The sequence below is a fragment of the Phoca vitulina genome, unplaced genomic scaffold (genome assembly GCF_004348235.1).
Source record: "Phoca vitulina isolate PV1807 unplaced genomic scaffold, GSC_HSeal_1.0 scaffold22, whole genome shotgun sequence".
Classification (NCBI taxonomy): Eukaryota; Metazoa; Chordata; class Mammalia; order Carnivora; family Phocidae; genus Phoca; species Phoca vitulina.
Window position 1 is genome coordinate 17,244,886 of NW_022589725.1, and position 12,704 is coordinate 17,257,589.

The following is a 12,704-nucleotide window of genomic DNA, read 5'->3' on the forward strand; positions in this document are numbered from 1 at the left end:
TGGGTGACAAGAAGGAGAAGAGAATAGCAGACTAAGGTTGATGTGAGCATGAAATGTGAAGCAGAGAGGAAAGAGCGAGGGGAAGGGTCTATGCTATGCAGTACCCACCACATCACTTTATCCGGTGTGAGTGCTCCATAGCTATTTGATGAATTAAACAATACTGTATAGATAGCTATTTGGTAGTTAGTGCAGTGGCAGGGTGATGGGACCTTCAAGGATTCCTCAAATGGATCTGTCAGCCACCTCCCATGGCTGTGGTCAGTGGAAAACTAAGTGTGAACCACAATGGGTTAAATTACTTCGGCTTATTCATTTAAAAATTTTTTTAAAATAACGGATAACTTACATATAGTAAAGTTCACAAAATTTCAATGTACAGCTCAATGATTTTTTTCATACATATACCCGTGCAACCCATCACCCAGCGCAAGACCTAGATCATTTGCAGCATCCCCACTGGTGCCCGATCATATCCTCCCAGTTGATGTCCTACATAGGCAAACACTACTGTAACTTTTATAGTCATCAATTAGTTTTGCCTGTACTTGAACTTCATATAAGTAGAATTGTGCAGCATGCACCCTTTTGTGTCTGGTTTCTTTTGCTAGACATTCATCCATGTTGTTACCTGGAGCAGTAGTATGGTATTTGTCACTCCCGAGTCGTAGTATGTAGTAGTATGAATATATCCCTATTTATTTATCTATTCTGTTAATGAATGTTGGGGTTGTTTCTACTTTAGGATATTACGCACAATGCTGCTGTAGACATTTTTATAGATGCCTTGGTGAAAATATGCACTCGTTTCTGTTAACACATACCTAGGAATCATAGGGTAGTTATCTTTAACTCTATAAGAAACTGTAATACAATTTTTCAAAGTGTTTGCACCGATTTTTACTCCCACCAGAAATAAATGACAATTTCGGTTGCCTCACATCCTTGCCAACCTTTGAATTTTTCTGACTTTATTTTAGCCATTCTACATTCTGGCACCCATGTACATTGTGGTTTTTCAATTGCATTTCTTTTTAAGATTTTTTTAAATGTTTCTGTTTGCTAAGTTATGACATTCAGAATTAGCATTAAAAACAGAATAACTGAATTAATGTTGTTTTTAAATTTTCACTCTCTTGGATTCGTAAAGCAGTGTTTGATGGATTGAATGAGATCATCTATTACTCAGGTTTGCAAAAATATGGCAATTAAAGTAATGGACTCCAGTAGTCATTAGCATTTCCATTACTAAGGGACCCTTTCAAAACCTTCAGTCTCCTCTTTGAATCCGGACCTTAGGAAACCTCATGGGTTTTGTTTTCCACCACTTACTATGGATAAAGATGCTCACTGCAGGGCTATTTAAAAATATATATTCTTAAAATGTTCCAAATGGCAAGAAGGATTGAAATCAGAAAGACCCAGTTGATTTCTGTTGGAATCAATTTCCTAGGAAATCTTTGATTTGAAATAATCACTTCTTTGTTTTAGGAATGATCATTTATTTAATGGGTATATGTCCTGTGCAGGGGGTAAAGAATAATCTGTGGTCGGGGCGCCTGGGTGGCTCAGTTGGTTAAGCGACTGCCTTCGGCTCAGGTCATGATCCTGGAGTCCCGGGATCGAGTCCCGCGTCGGGCTCCCTGCTCAGCAGGGAGTCTGCTTCTCCCTCTGACCCTCCCCCCCTCATACTCTATCTCATTCTCTCTCTCAAATAAATAAATAAAATCTTAAAAAAAAGAGAGAGAGAAAATTAGAAAGAAAAAAAAAGAATAATCTGTGGTCTTGAACAATTATTTACTTATTTTATGAGTTTGTGTCTGGTAATTTAAATGATTTAAAATTCTTTCTGAGAAGGGACTGTGTTTGGTACACTAGCGTACCGACCATTGTAACAACTAGGGCAGTGTCTGGCACATAGTAATTGCTTAATAAAATATTTATTAAATTTATGAGTTAAAACTGTTCCTTTTTATATATAATCAGAGCCTAAAACAATGCTTTGCAAATGACAGACAACTCAGAAATGTTTGTGAAAGGAAAATAGAAAATCTGGAAAGAGAGAAAATTGAATGAGTCCAAGGGAAGGAAGGAAAATTAATCCTGGCAAGGTTCCCTTTACATAAGCAATTATTTTCCTAATATATGCTCTATACAACATACATCCAGACATCCTCTTGGATGTCCCACAGACCTCTCAATTCACCATGTTCAAAATTGAACTCATTGAATTTAACAGTCTATAACCAATCTTTAAGACCACCCCTTTTCATGTATCCACTTAGTTAATACTACCCCCAAGCTAGCCCTGTCCCCCATGCCAGAATATTAAGAGTAATCACCCACTCCTCTCTTCCTCACCAACCTGTCCATTCATAAGTTATTTAATTCAACAAATGCTTATTAAGAGCCTTTTATGCACTTGATTTTGTTCTTGGTATTCATGACATGTCTTTTGGACCACCTTTTCCTGAGAAGTACTTTGCTTATTCAAGAACCCAACTGCTATCATCTTGATTCCCTAGGCAACAACCTATCATTTGAGACATGTTCCAGACTTAAGAACACAGGCTGGAAGCTTCATTGCATGGCTAAATTTTCCATTTATAGAGGATGAGTCAAGAATGACTCACCTGATAACCATTTCTATTGAATTGCCATGTCTAGCTGAGAGAAATATCTCCATTCACAAAATTCTTCCTTCCTCTTTATTACTGCTGTTGTAGACACATCATACATTTAATCAGATTTCTCAATTGTGTGAGGACTCAGTGGCTCAGTTGGAGATAGAGTTTGGTGTGGATCAAGAGGATTTGTGATGGTTGGTAGAAGGTGGTTCATATATGTGCATGAAGTCAGGGAATACACTGATCCAGCAGGAGGGTGGGAAAATGTAACTCAGACCCAGAAATCTCACTTGCTGATAGTCAATGTCAAACTCTAGACAGTGGGAGCAGTTGTTATGGGTAGGCAAATATAGGCACTCCCTGCATTAGAAATATCTGACTTTCCAAAGACTTACACATGCAAAATTCAATTTTGATATAACTCCCCTTCTCTCGGACCATTCTGAAATCCCCTCCAAACTCTCTCCTACCTTTTCCTCCAGCTCAGGCAGCAGTGAAGAAGGAACCTAATATAAAGACCTGCCTGGCCTGATTATTTATTTCTAAATATTCCTTTTTCTGTTGCTTTCTCCCCCTTCATTATCAACTCATTATACAGCAAACAATACATTTATTATTTGTAAATTCATCTTTAAACGTTCCCTCCTCTTCCTTGTTCTCGTCTCCCCCATTGCCCCCCCCCCACCTCTTCTCTCATCCATTCTCTGTGGTCTAAATGCAAGCAAAAACAAACTTAATCAAGGTTGAGATGAATAATGCTTGGGATACACTTCAGGAAAAATGGAAATGTTTAATGCTATCTACTGGTGTCCAGAGACTTATTAAATTCATTATCAACCGTCTTTTCCTCCTCTAATAAGTTTTCTTGTTATCACCCACCAACAGTCAAGGAAAAAAAAAACAAGCCTTGCTCATAGTCAATGTTAGCATTTGGTGCTCTATTTATGAATTTTGAAGGAATATAGCTTCATATTTTTATTGTGGATGTACAGCATTTCAGCCACATTGAGTGATATAGGCTTTTATGGGGACACAACTACCATTAAGAGTATTACTACTAAGAAAAATTCCAGTGGGAGTTTCCAACCACTGAACCTGACATATCCTTTTGAAATCCAGTCCACAAATTGGGACCTCTAGATCTGGATGCGTCTTGTTTACTGGGAGCGTCCTTCTGTTTTCTTGTTTACAAGGCTGTGTGGTTTTCATACAGGTTTTGGGAGAGCAGGTATTGACACTTTTCATACATAGCAAGTCTATACAAGCATTTCACCCGTGTGTGTGTGTGTGTGTGTGTGCACATGCGTGTGTGCCCGCGTGCGTGCACACATGTAAGAGGGAGTGAGAGAGCTGAGAGGGATGGCTACTTTCCGTACTTCTGAATGGGTATGTGGGAGACGTCCTCCAATCTGGTCCAGCAGAGCCCAAAAGGCAGAGGGAGACACAGGAGTGGGGGAGGGAGCTCCTTCCGTCCTAACATTCCAAACAGCATACAAAGCCAATATGAGAACCAAGGAGAAATGCCTCAGGGAGAGAGTTGGGTAACAGTGGGTTCCACTCGACTTCCAGTTTGTACCCATTTCCCAGATTCCCACACCCAAGGCTATGTGACCATTTCAGGACATGGCTGTCCAGCCTCTGAACCAGGGAATGTTGGAAATTGTAGCCCATGTACCTCTCATGACCTTCTGGACCAAAGTTTCTATTCTTCTAATTCAATCAACTCTTTGTAATCACTCAGTTATCTTAATTTTTTCCTAATTTATAGCCAAATCACAGCATTTACTTATAAGAAATGTCTTCCTGTAATCGTATCTAGCCCTTCCTGTCTTCCTTCCTTTCTTTTCCACCTTTAGTAGGACTGTTAAGCACTAGGTAGACACTATATTATCTTTATTTATGGATGAGGAAATCAAAGCTTATAGAGTTTAAGTAACTGGCCTATAGTCTCATGGGCAGTAAATATTGGAGAAAGATTTGAATCCAAGTCCTCCAATTTCAGAACCTGAATTCTTAATCATCATGCTATACGACCTCTCCAACAGGAAAGAGAACAGTATAACAATAACATGTGTCTCATGGGGACAATGAGAGGATTAAATGAAGTAATTTAGGTTTAGTGTTTGGTCCATGGGAAGATGTAACAAATGTTAGTGATGAGAATGATAATGCAGATGATGATGGTGATGGTCATAAAAAAGGAGGATGAGAAGGAGAAGGAAGAAAGAGGAAGAGGAACATCAAAAGTTTTACTCATTTGCCTCCTTTAAAAATGATTCCAACTGCTTATTGTGCAAGGTGGGTGGTTGTCATGCTGGGAGAGAGCAGACTTAGGAGGTGGTTGGAGAAGATGCTATAATTTGGAGAAAAGGCTTTGCTTCTGTGCAGTTTGAGGAAGGGTTTACATTTCAAGCTGGAAATGTCACATTGCTCACCTCCTTTCTCCCAACAGACACTCCAAGGGCTAAAGAGTTCCCTAATTCTCCATGAGTCAGACCAATCTTGGATTCATTTCTTCACCCTGGAAATCCAGTGAGACCTTGATTTCAGGGGATGGTGAGATGTGAGAGTGAAGGGGGATGGAAGGGATGGGGGCCAGTGCTCAGACATTGATAACAGATCTTCTCTTAATCCAGACTCTAGTTTCAGACAGTCCTAAGGCCAATTTATTATGTTCTAAACACCACACTGTTAATCCCAAACATTAGTGCATGCAAGTGGCCTGTCCATGGAAAACAGGACTAGAGGTTAGGGAAGGAACGGCCAGTCAGTCCAGCCATCAGGGGATATCTAATCAAAGTGCTCAGCACTGCACTGGGGGTGAGGTTTTTGGATATTAATTACCAGAGGCCTCCTAAAGCTATTTTGGAGAATTCAAATCTAAGCCAAAAGCAAAGATCAGCATGCTTATGTGTGCCTGTGATGGCTGGGGAGAAAGGCCACCACAAGAACAGAAGAGAGGACTAGAAGTGGAGACCTATGTATGGGCACGACCTTTAATACCAGGGATTCTGACTCATAAGTAGGCTTGATCTAATCATGTCTGGCCTGAACAGGCAGATTACCAACTCTGCCTTTGTTAACAGGCAGATACTAGAAAGGGGTAGGCAAAACCCAGGCAGAAGTAGAAGCAAAAAGAGATATTTTCCTCCTGTGCAAGACATAGCTCTTGGCACTTTCAATTCCTCATCTATAAAATCTATAAATCTATAAAATGGAGATTTTATTTAATAAGAACTTATCTCCCTAAAACTCGGCACAGTTTGACATTGCTTAGTAATGTGTTCCCTCCACTCTGCCGGCTGTAATTGTTCTGATCCCAGCTAGAATGGCTGCAAGTATCCAGTACTGTGGACACCCTACTACCTGCTCACATTTTCTGCCCAGTCTTCCTCTTACCCTGCCAGGTCATGGCCCTATAGGAGCTCGGAGGAGGAAGAGATTTGTGTAGGATGGATGTGTCTTCTTGGTCTCCTTTGAAGGGGTTGCACTTCAGCTGGGTCTTGAAGCATAGATAAGTTTAAGGCAAGTACAAATTCTACAAGAGGTTATTCCTAATTTTGGCAATGGTAAGAAAGAACATAGTTAATGTGATGGTAAGCTCAAGGAGAAGGAGAATCCATCTATGTATCTAGAGTGAGAAATCAAAGTATGGAGGGAAAGTTTTCATTCAACCCTGAAAGCCATGCTGTAGACTATGTGTTATAATTATCCCCATATAACTAGTAGGGAAATAAGCTAAAGGCCATCCAGCTAGCTCAACAGGAAATAGCACATCTGGGACCTAATTGGGACCCTCTCAAGGCAGAGCCTGTGATGATCGCAAGCCTCCCATATGCCAAATCCTTGATTTACTTGGAGCCTACAGGCAAGCTCCCCCAAGCACACTCAGGGGTGTTGGATCTACTAGTTAGGAAGTACAAGGGAAAACATAATCTTTTACCTTCAACATGTCTTGTATTGCTTGCATTTTACAATGGTATACATTTTATTTTACTTAATTTAAGGAAGAAATGTGTACGTGAAGCAGAGAGCATGAGCTGGCTAGACTTCAGGTTGGTTTGTGTTGGCATCCAGGACCCCATCTGGCACTGGAATGTTTCCATGGGTGGGTAAGGATTTGGTGTAGTGTAAGAATCTGCAATTGGGGCCAATGGTGCCCCGTACAGGGCTTGGGCTGCACTGCCCATGAAGGGTGAGGGGCTCAGCCTACCAAGTAGCTGGCTTTTCCAAAGGGGGGCAGGTTTGGTGGCAGTTGAGATGGGCAGCATTTTATTTCACAAGAAATGGGCAGCACCTGAAAATAGCCACCACAAAACCAAAGATCAGGGACAACCAAGGTCTAATCCATGCCAGTAGATAGCTCACGTGCTGCCAGGACAAGTGGGGCCAGAGGGGGGGTGGAAAGTGAAGGGAAAGAGGAAATGCCCAAGGTCTCTTCTGGGAAGTTTCCAAGTCAGGGATTCAAAGCCAAGCAATGGCCTGAGGGACAAAGTTCAGGTTCAGTTCTTTCAGTCACGGGACATAGACGGTCACTTGCTTGTCTGATGCTCCGATCCACATTTGCAGATGGGAAGCTGTTGAGAGGATCAAAGTGAAAAAAACTTTGTTTACATGCTTAGGTCTTATTATTGTCAACAGATAGAGCACAATCCCATTTCTAGGCCCGGCCTGTTTTCTCACTGACCATAGGAATAGGCATGCGTGGGCTCTATAAAGGCTTAAAGATTCATTACTTTAACTCATATTGTTACAAAGGCTTTATTTCACAGGAAACTGCTGTCCTTTATCTGGGAAACCAGGTATCTTGATGTAGAAGATGCTTAAAACAAGAGCTAAGGAGTGACATCACAGACAAAGATCAGGAACAAGACAAGGATAGAAGCTTTCACCACTGCTATTTAACATTGTACTGGGTGCTAGCCAGAGCAATTAGGCAAGCAAAATAAGTAAGAGGCACTCATATTGGAAAAGAAGAAACAAACTATCTTTATTTTCAGATGACATGATCCCATGTACAGAAGATCCCAAAGAACCTACAAAATGGCTATCAGATGTGATACATTTAGCGAAGTTGCAAGATGCAAGATCAACACATAAAAATCATTTGTGTTTCAATACACCAAGAATGAACAACCCAAAAAGGAAATTTAAAAAAGTGATTCCACTTACAACAGCATCCTAAACAAACAAACAAAAAATATCTAAGAATAAATTTAACTGAGGAGGTGAATGACGCTGAAAACAATAAAACGTTGCTGAAAGAAATTAAAGAAGATCTAAATATATGGAAAACATCTTACTTACATGGAGTAGAAGAGTTCATATTGTTAAGATGTCAGTGTTGCCCCAAAGATATCTATAGATTTGATGCATTCCCAATCAAAACCTCAATGACCTTTTTTTGAAGACATGGAAGAGCCAAATGTTAAATTAATATGGAATTGCAGGGGGCTCCAAATAATCAAAACAATCTTGAAATGGAAGAACCTACATTTTCAGAATTCAAAATCTACTATAAAACTATAGTAATTAAAAAACAAACAAACAAAAAAACGATGTGGTGCTGGCATAAGGATAAACACATAGACCAATGGAATAGGATAGAGAACTCAGAAATCAACACTCACATATATGGTCAACAAATTTTCAACAAGGGTGCCAAGACAATTCATGGGAAATGGACAGTCTTTTCAACACACCCGCTGGGAAAAGTGGATATCCACGAACAGAAGAATGAAGTTGGACCTTTACCTTACACCACATACAAAAATCAACTCAAAATGGATCAAAGACCTAAACATAAGGGCTAAAACTATAAAGCTGCTAGAAGAAAATAGAGGTGTAAATCTTCATGACCTTGGATTTGGCAATAGATTCTTAGATATGACACCAAAACCATGAGCAACAACAACAAATAGATAAATCAAACTTCTATTGAAATTACAGACACCAAAGGACATTATCAGAAAAGTGAAAAGCCAACCTACAGATGGGATAAAATATTTGCAAATTATATACCTGATAACAATCTGTATCCAAAATATATAAAAAATTCTCACAAGAGACAAACAACCCAACTTAAAAATGGGCAAAATAGACATTTTTCCCAAGCAAGCGAAACAAATGGCCAACAAGCACATGAAAAGATCCTCAACATCATTAGTTAGAAAAATGCAAATTAAAACCACAATGTGGTACCTACCACTTCACACCCACTTGGATGGCTATAATAAAAAAAAAACCAGAAAAGTGTTGGCGAGGGCTTGGAGAAATTGAAAGCCTTGTACGTTGCTGGTGACAATGAAAACTAGTTTGGCCACTTAACAGTTTGGCAATTCCTCAGAAGGTTAAACATAAAATTACCTTATGACCCCATAATTTCACTCCTAGGTCTATATATACAAAAAAAATTGAGCAGATCCTGCGCCCAAGGAGACTCATGCAGCTGACATTGTCTTCTTTGCGCCACTCTTGTAGCTGTCTCTCTCCTGGGCACAATGGCAACTCTTAAGGAAAAACTGATTGCACCAGCTGCAGAAGAAGAGGCAACCATCCCAAACAATAAGATCACTGTAGTGGGCATTGGACAAGTTGGTATGGTATGTACCATCAGCATTCTAGGAAAGTCTCTGGCTGATGAACTTGCCCTTGTGGATGTTTTGGAAATAAACTCAAAGGCAAAATGATGGATCTGCAACACGGGAGCTTATTTCTTCAGACACCTAAAATTGTGGCAGATAAAGATTACCCTGATTGCCAAATCTAAGATTATAGGGGGAACTACAGGAGTCAGCTAGCAGGAGGGAGAGAGCCGTCTCATTCTGGTGCAGAGGAATGTTAATGTCTTCAAATTCATTATTCCTCAGATAGTCGAGTACAGTCCTGATTGTATCATAATTGTGGTTTCCAACCCAGTGGATATTTCTCACATATGTTACCTGGAAACTAAGTGGACTACCCAAGCACTGTGTGGTTAGAAGTGGATATAATCTGGATTCTGCTAGATTTCACTATCTTATGTCTGAAAAACTTGGCATTCATCCCAGCAGCTGTCATGGATGGATTTTGGGAGAACATGGTGACTCAAGTGTGATTGTGTGGAGTAGAGTGAATGTGGTAGGCGTTTCTCTCAGGAACTGAATCCAGAAATGGGAATAGGCAATGAGAGTGAAAATTGGAAGGAAGTGCAGAAGATGGTGGTTGAAAGTGCCTATGATGTCATGAAGCTAAAAGGATGTATCAGTTGGTCTTTTGGATTAAGTGTGGCTGATCTCATTGAATCCATGTTGGAAAATCTATCCAGGATTCATCCACTGTCATTGATGGTGAAGGGAATATACGGCATGGAGAATGAAGTCTTCCTGAGCCTTCCATTTTTCCTGAAGGCTCGGGGATTAATCAGTGTGATCAACCAGAAGCTGAAGGATGATGAGGTTGCTCAGCTCCAGAAAAGTGCACCTACCTTGTGGGACATCCAGAAAGACCTAAAAGACCTGTGACTTCTGGCTTCTAGGCTGTAGACATTTAAACACTACAATGTGGTTAACAGTGACCCTTTGGTTTTCATCCACGTACATGGATCACAGTTTGCTTTTACCTTCCTACGTATGTGAATCTGGGCTCACAGACTTGAAGCCCATGCTTGGTTTAATGCTTGCAACAGGAGCCCTTGAACAGATAATATTAACTATCGTAGTATGCTTCTAAAAAAAAATTGAAAACAGAGGCTCAAGCAAGTCCATGTACACACGTTTGTAACAGCACTATTCACAATTGCTGAAAGATGGAAACAAGGCGAACGTCCACCAATGGATGACTAGATAAACAAATTGATGTACATACATATAATGGGATAGCATTTCAGTGCAAAAAGGAATAAAGTACTGATATATGGTACAATATGGATGACCCTCCAAAACATGATGCTAAGTGAAAGAAGCCAGGCACAAAAGGTCATGTATTTATGATTCCATTTATGTGAAATATCCAGAATTGATAAATCCACAGAGATGAGAGGGAGAAGATGGAGGGGGAATGAGGAGAAATTCCTTAATGGAAAAGTAGTTTAACTTCTAAGTGATTGGAAATATTTGGATAAAAGTGGTGGTTGCACAATGTTGTGAATGTACTAAATACCTGAATTAGTCACTTTAAAATGATTAATTTGGTGTTATGTGAATTTCACCTTAATAAATTACCTTAAAAAAGGAAAAGCAAGAGCTAAAGACTCTGGGATGGCTGGCCCATCACCACCTATGGTGTAATATGTAACATGTAATAATTTTTTAATATTCAGAACAAAATCTAGTGACAGGTGGGAGAATTTTCCTGATTATGAAACAGCGATGAGTATAAACAATATTTTAGAATATCTCCAACAACTGATACTGTATGGTAAAAGATCTGTGGTTTCTATTGGTGGCAAAGTCATAGGTGCTGTTAATACTATTGTCTTTGGTTGCCTGCATTCATGATAAAATGAAATGCTAGATTTTAGTTATAGATTGGTGAAAATAAAGATAATTTTTTTTCTTTTCTTAGATCATGAACTCACAGGGTAGAAACCCTTGCTCCAGCGTGTTAAAAACTGAATAAAGAGTAAAGGAATTCACTACAGAAGAAACATAACTGCTACCATCAGCTGGACCTGATCTCTCAGGTCAGTGGTCAGCAAACTCCAAGCCCCAGGCCAAATCCAGCCTATCACCTGTTTTTGCAAAGAATCCTTTTTTGGAACACAGCCATGCCCATTGACTTACATATTTCCTGTGACTACTTTCACACTATGATGGTGCACTTGAGTAGCTGAAATGGAATCCAAATGGCCTGCAAAACCCCAAATATGTACTATCTGCTTGAGAGGAATGCCACCCAGTTCTCTGGCGATGCCCACCCTCTTAGCAGGCCACCACCTGGGGTTTCACAAATTGTGTATATGGCGAGTACCATGTGTGCACAAGCAAATAGTTTTGCTATCCATTATGCTTCTGGTTGAAAACAGTCAATGTTCACTGAAACAAAAAATTAAAATTAAAAATATGTCTTTCATGGGTCCAGGCAAGACAGAGTAAGCTCATGCCAAAATGCCCCTACCACAGAGTACAACTATAAAACCTGGGCAGCATTCATAGAACAACTATTTGAAGACTCTAAAAAGTCAATTATTGCAGACAGATGGGGAAGATGAGCATTTGAAATCATACCAAACCGGCAGTGAGTTTACCTCCCTGCCCCAGAATCCCCTGGCCAGAATGCAATGCGGCCTGAGACCCAGAGGTGGCCATTGGTGTCAACAGAGAGATTCAGGAAAAGCCCTCTAGTTCTTGGGAGAGCAGTGGGAAATGTCTCCCAACACTTAGAGAGTGGGAAAATCCCCCGTGGTTTCTTTCCTCCATTCTCTTGTCTCTTTTCTCCATTCTCTCATACCCAAGCATCCACGCAGTACTCCAAGGTGGTGGGGGCCATGACACAGGGGGCAGGGGGTGGCTACACAGGAATCTAATACTGTAAGAAAGGGTAACGCTCCTTTCTAGTCAAAGGCATTGTGGTCCCAAAAAGGTGGGGAGACCCCTACTGCCTTTCTTCTTTCTCTGTTCTTCCACCATGCGGCCCCAGAACCAGGCTCAGTTTCAGGAAGCGTGTAACAGAACAAAATAAATAAAGTACCATCTTTCTGGCTGGAGGACTAAAATAAGAATCCCCAGGCAACCAGAAAGTAGCAGGGACATCACAGGGAGCGCGAGGTGTGGAAAAGTAATTCCCCCGCCCTTGTTGCGAACTCTTGGGCGCATCCCCACGCCGCACACGTGTGCATCTAATCCTTAACACTCATCACCGCTCCCCAGAGGCCCACATCAGTTGCCTTCAGGACAAAGTCCTGCCAAGTCCTGCCACCACCTCTTGCCCCAACCCTCTCTCCATCGCTGCAGGTGCCCACAGGCCCTGAGCTGCAGGTTGAATCTGGACCATTGTTAGTACAGTGTGTTCTTTAGTTCCAATGCAAGCCGCCTCTTCCCTCCGCCCCTTCTCTGCAAGGTTCAACTCCCATCTCCCATCTCTCTTCCTTCAGATGAG

The 12,704-nt window shown here is 40.8% G+C and overlaps 1 pseudogene; it reads left to right on the forward strand.

Moving 5' to 3' along the window:
- Nucleotides 1–9,127: 9,127 nt before the first annotated feature.
- LOC116641825 lies at nucleotides 9,128–10,129 on the forward strand (annotated as a pseudogene).
- Nucleotides 10,130–12,704: the final 2,575 nt, after the last annotated feature.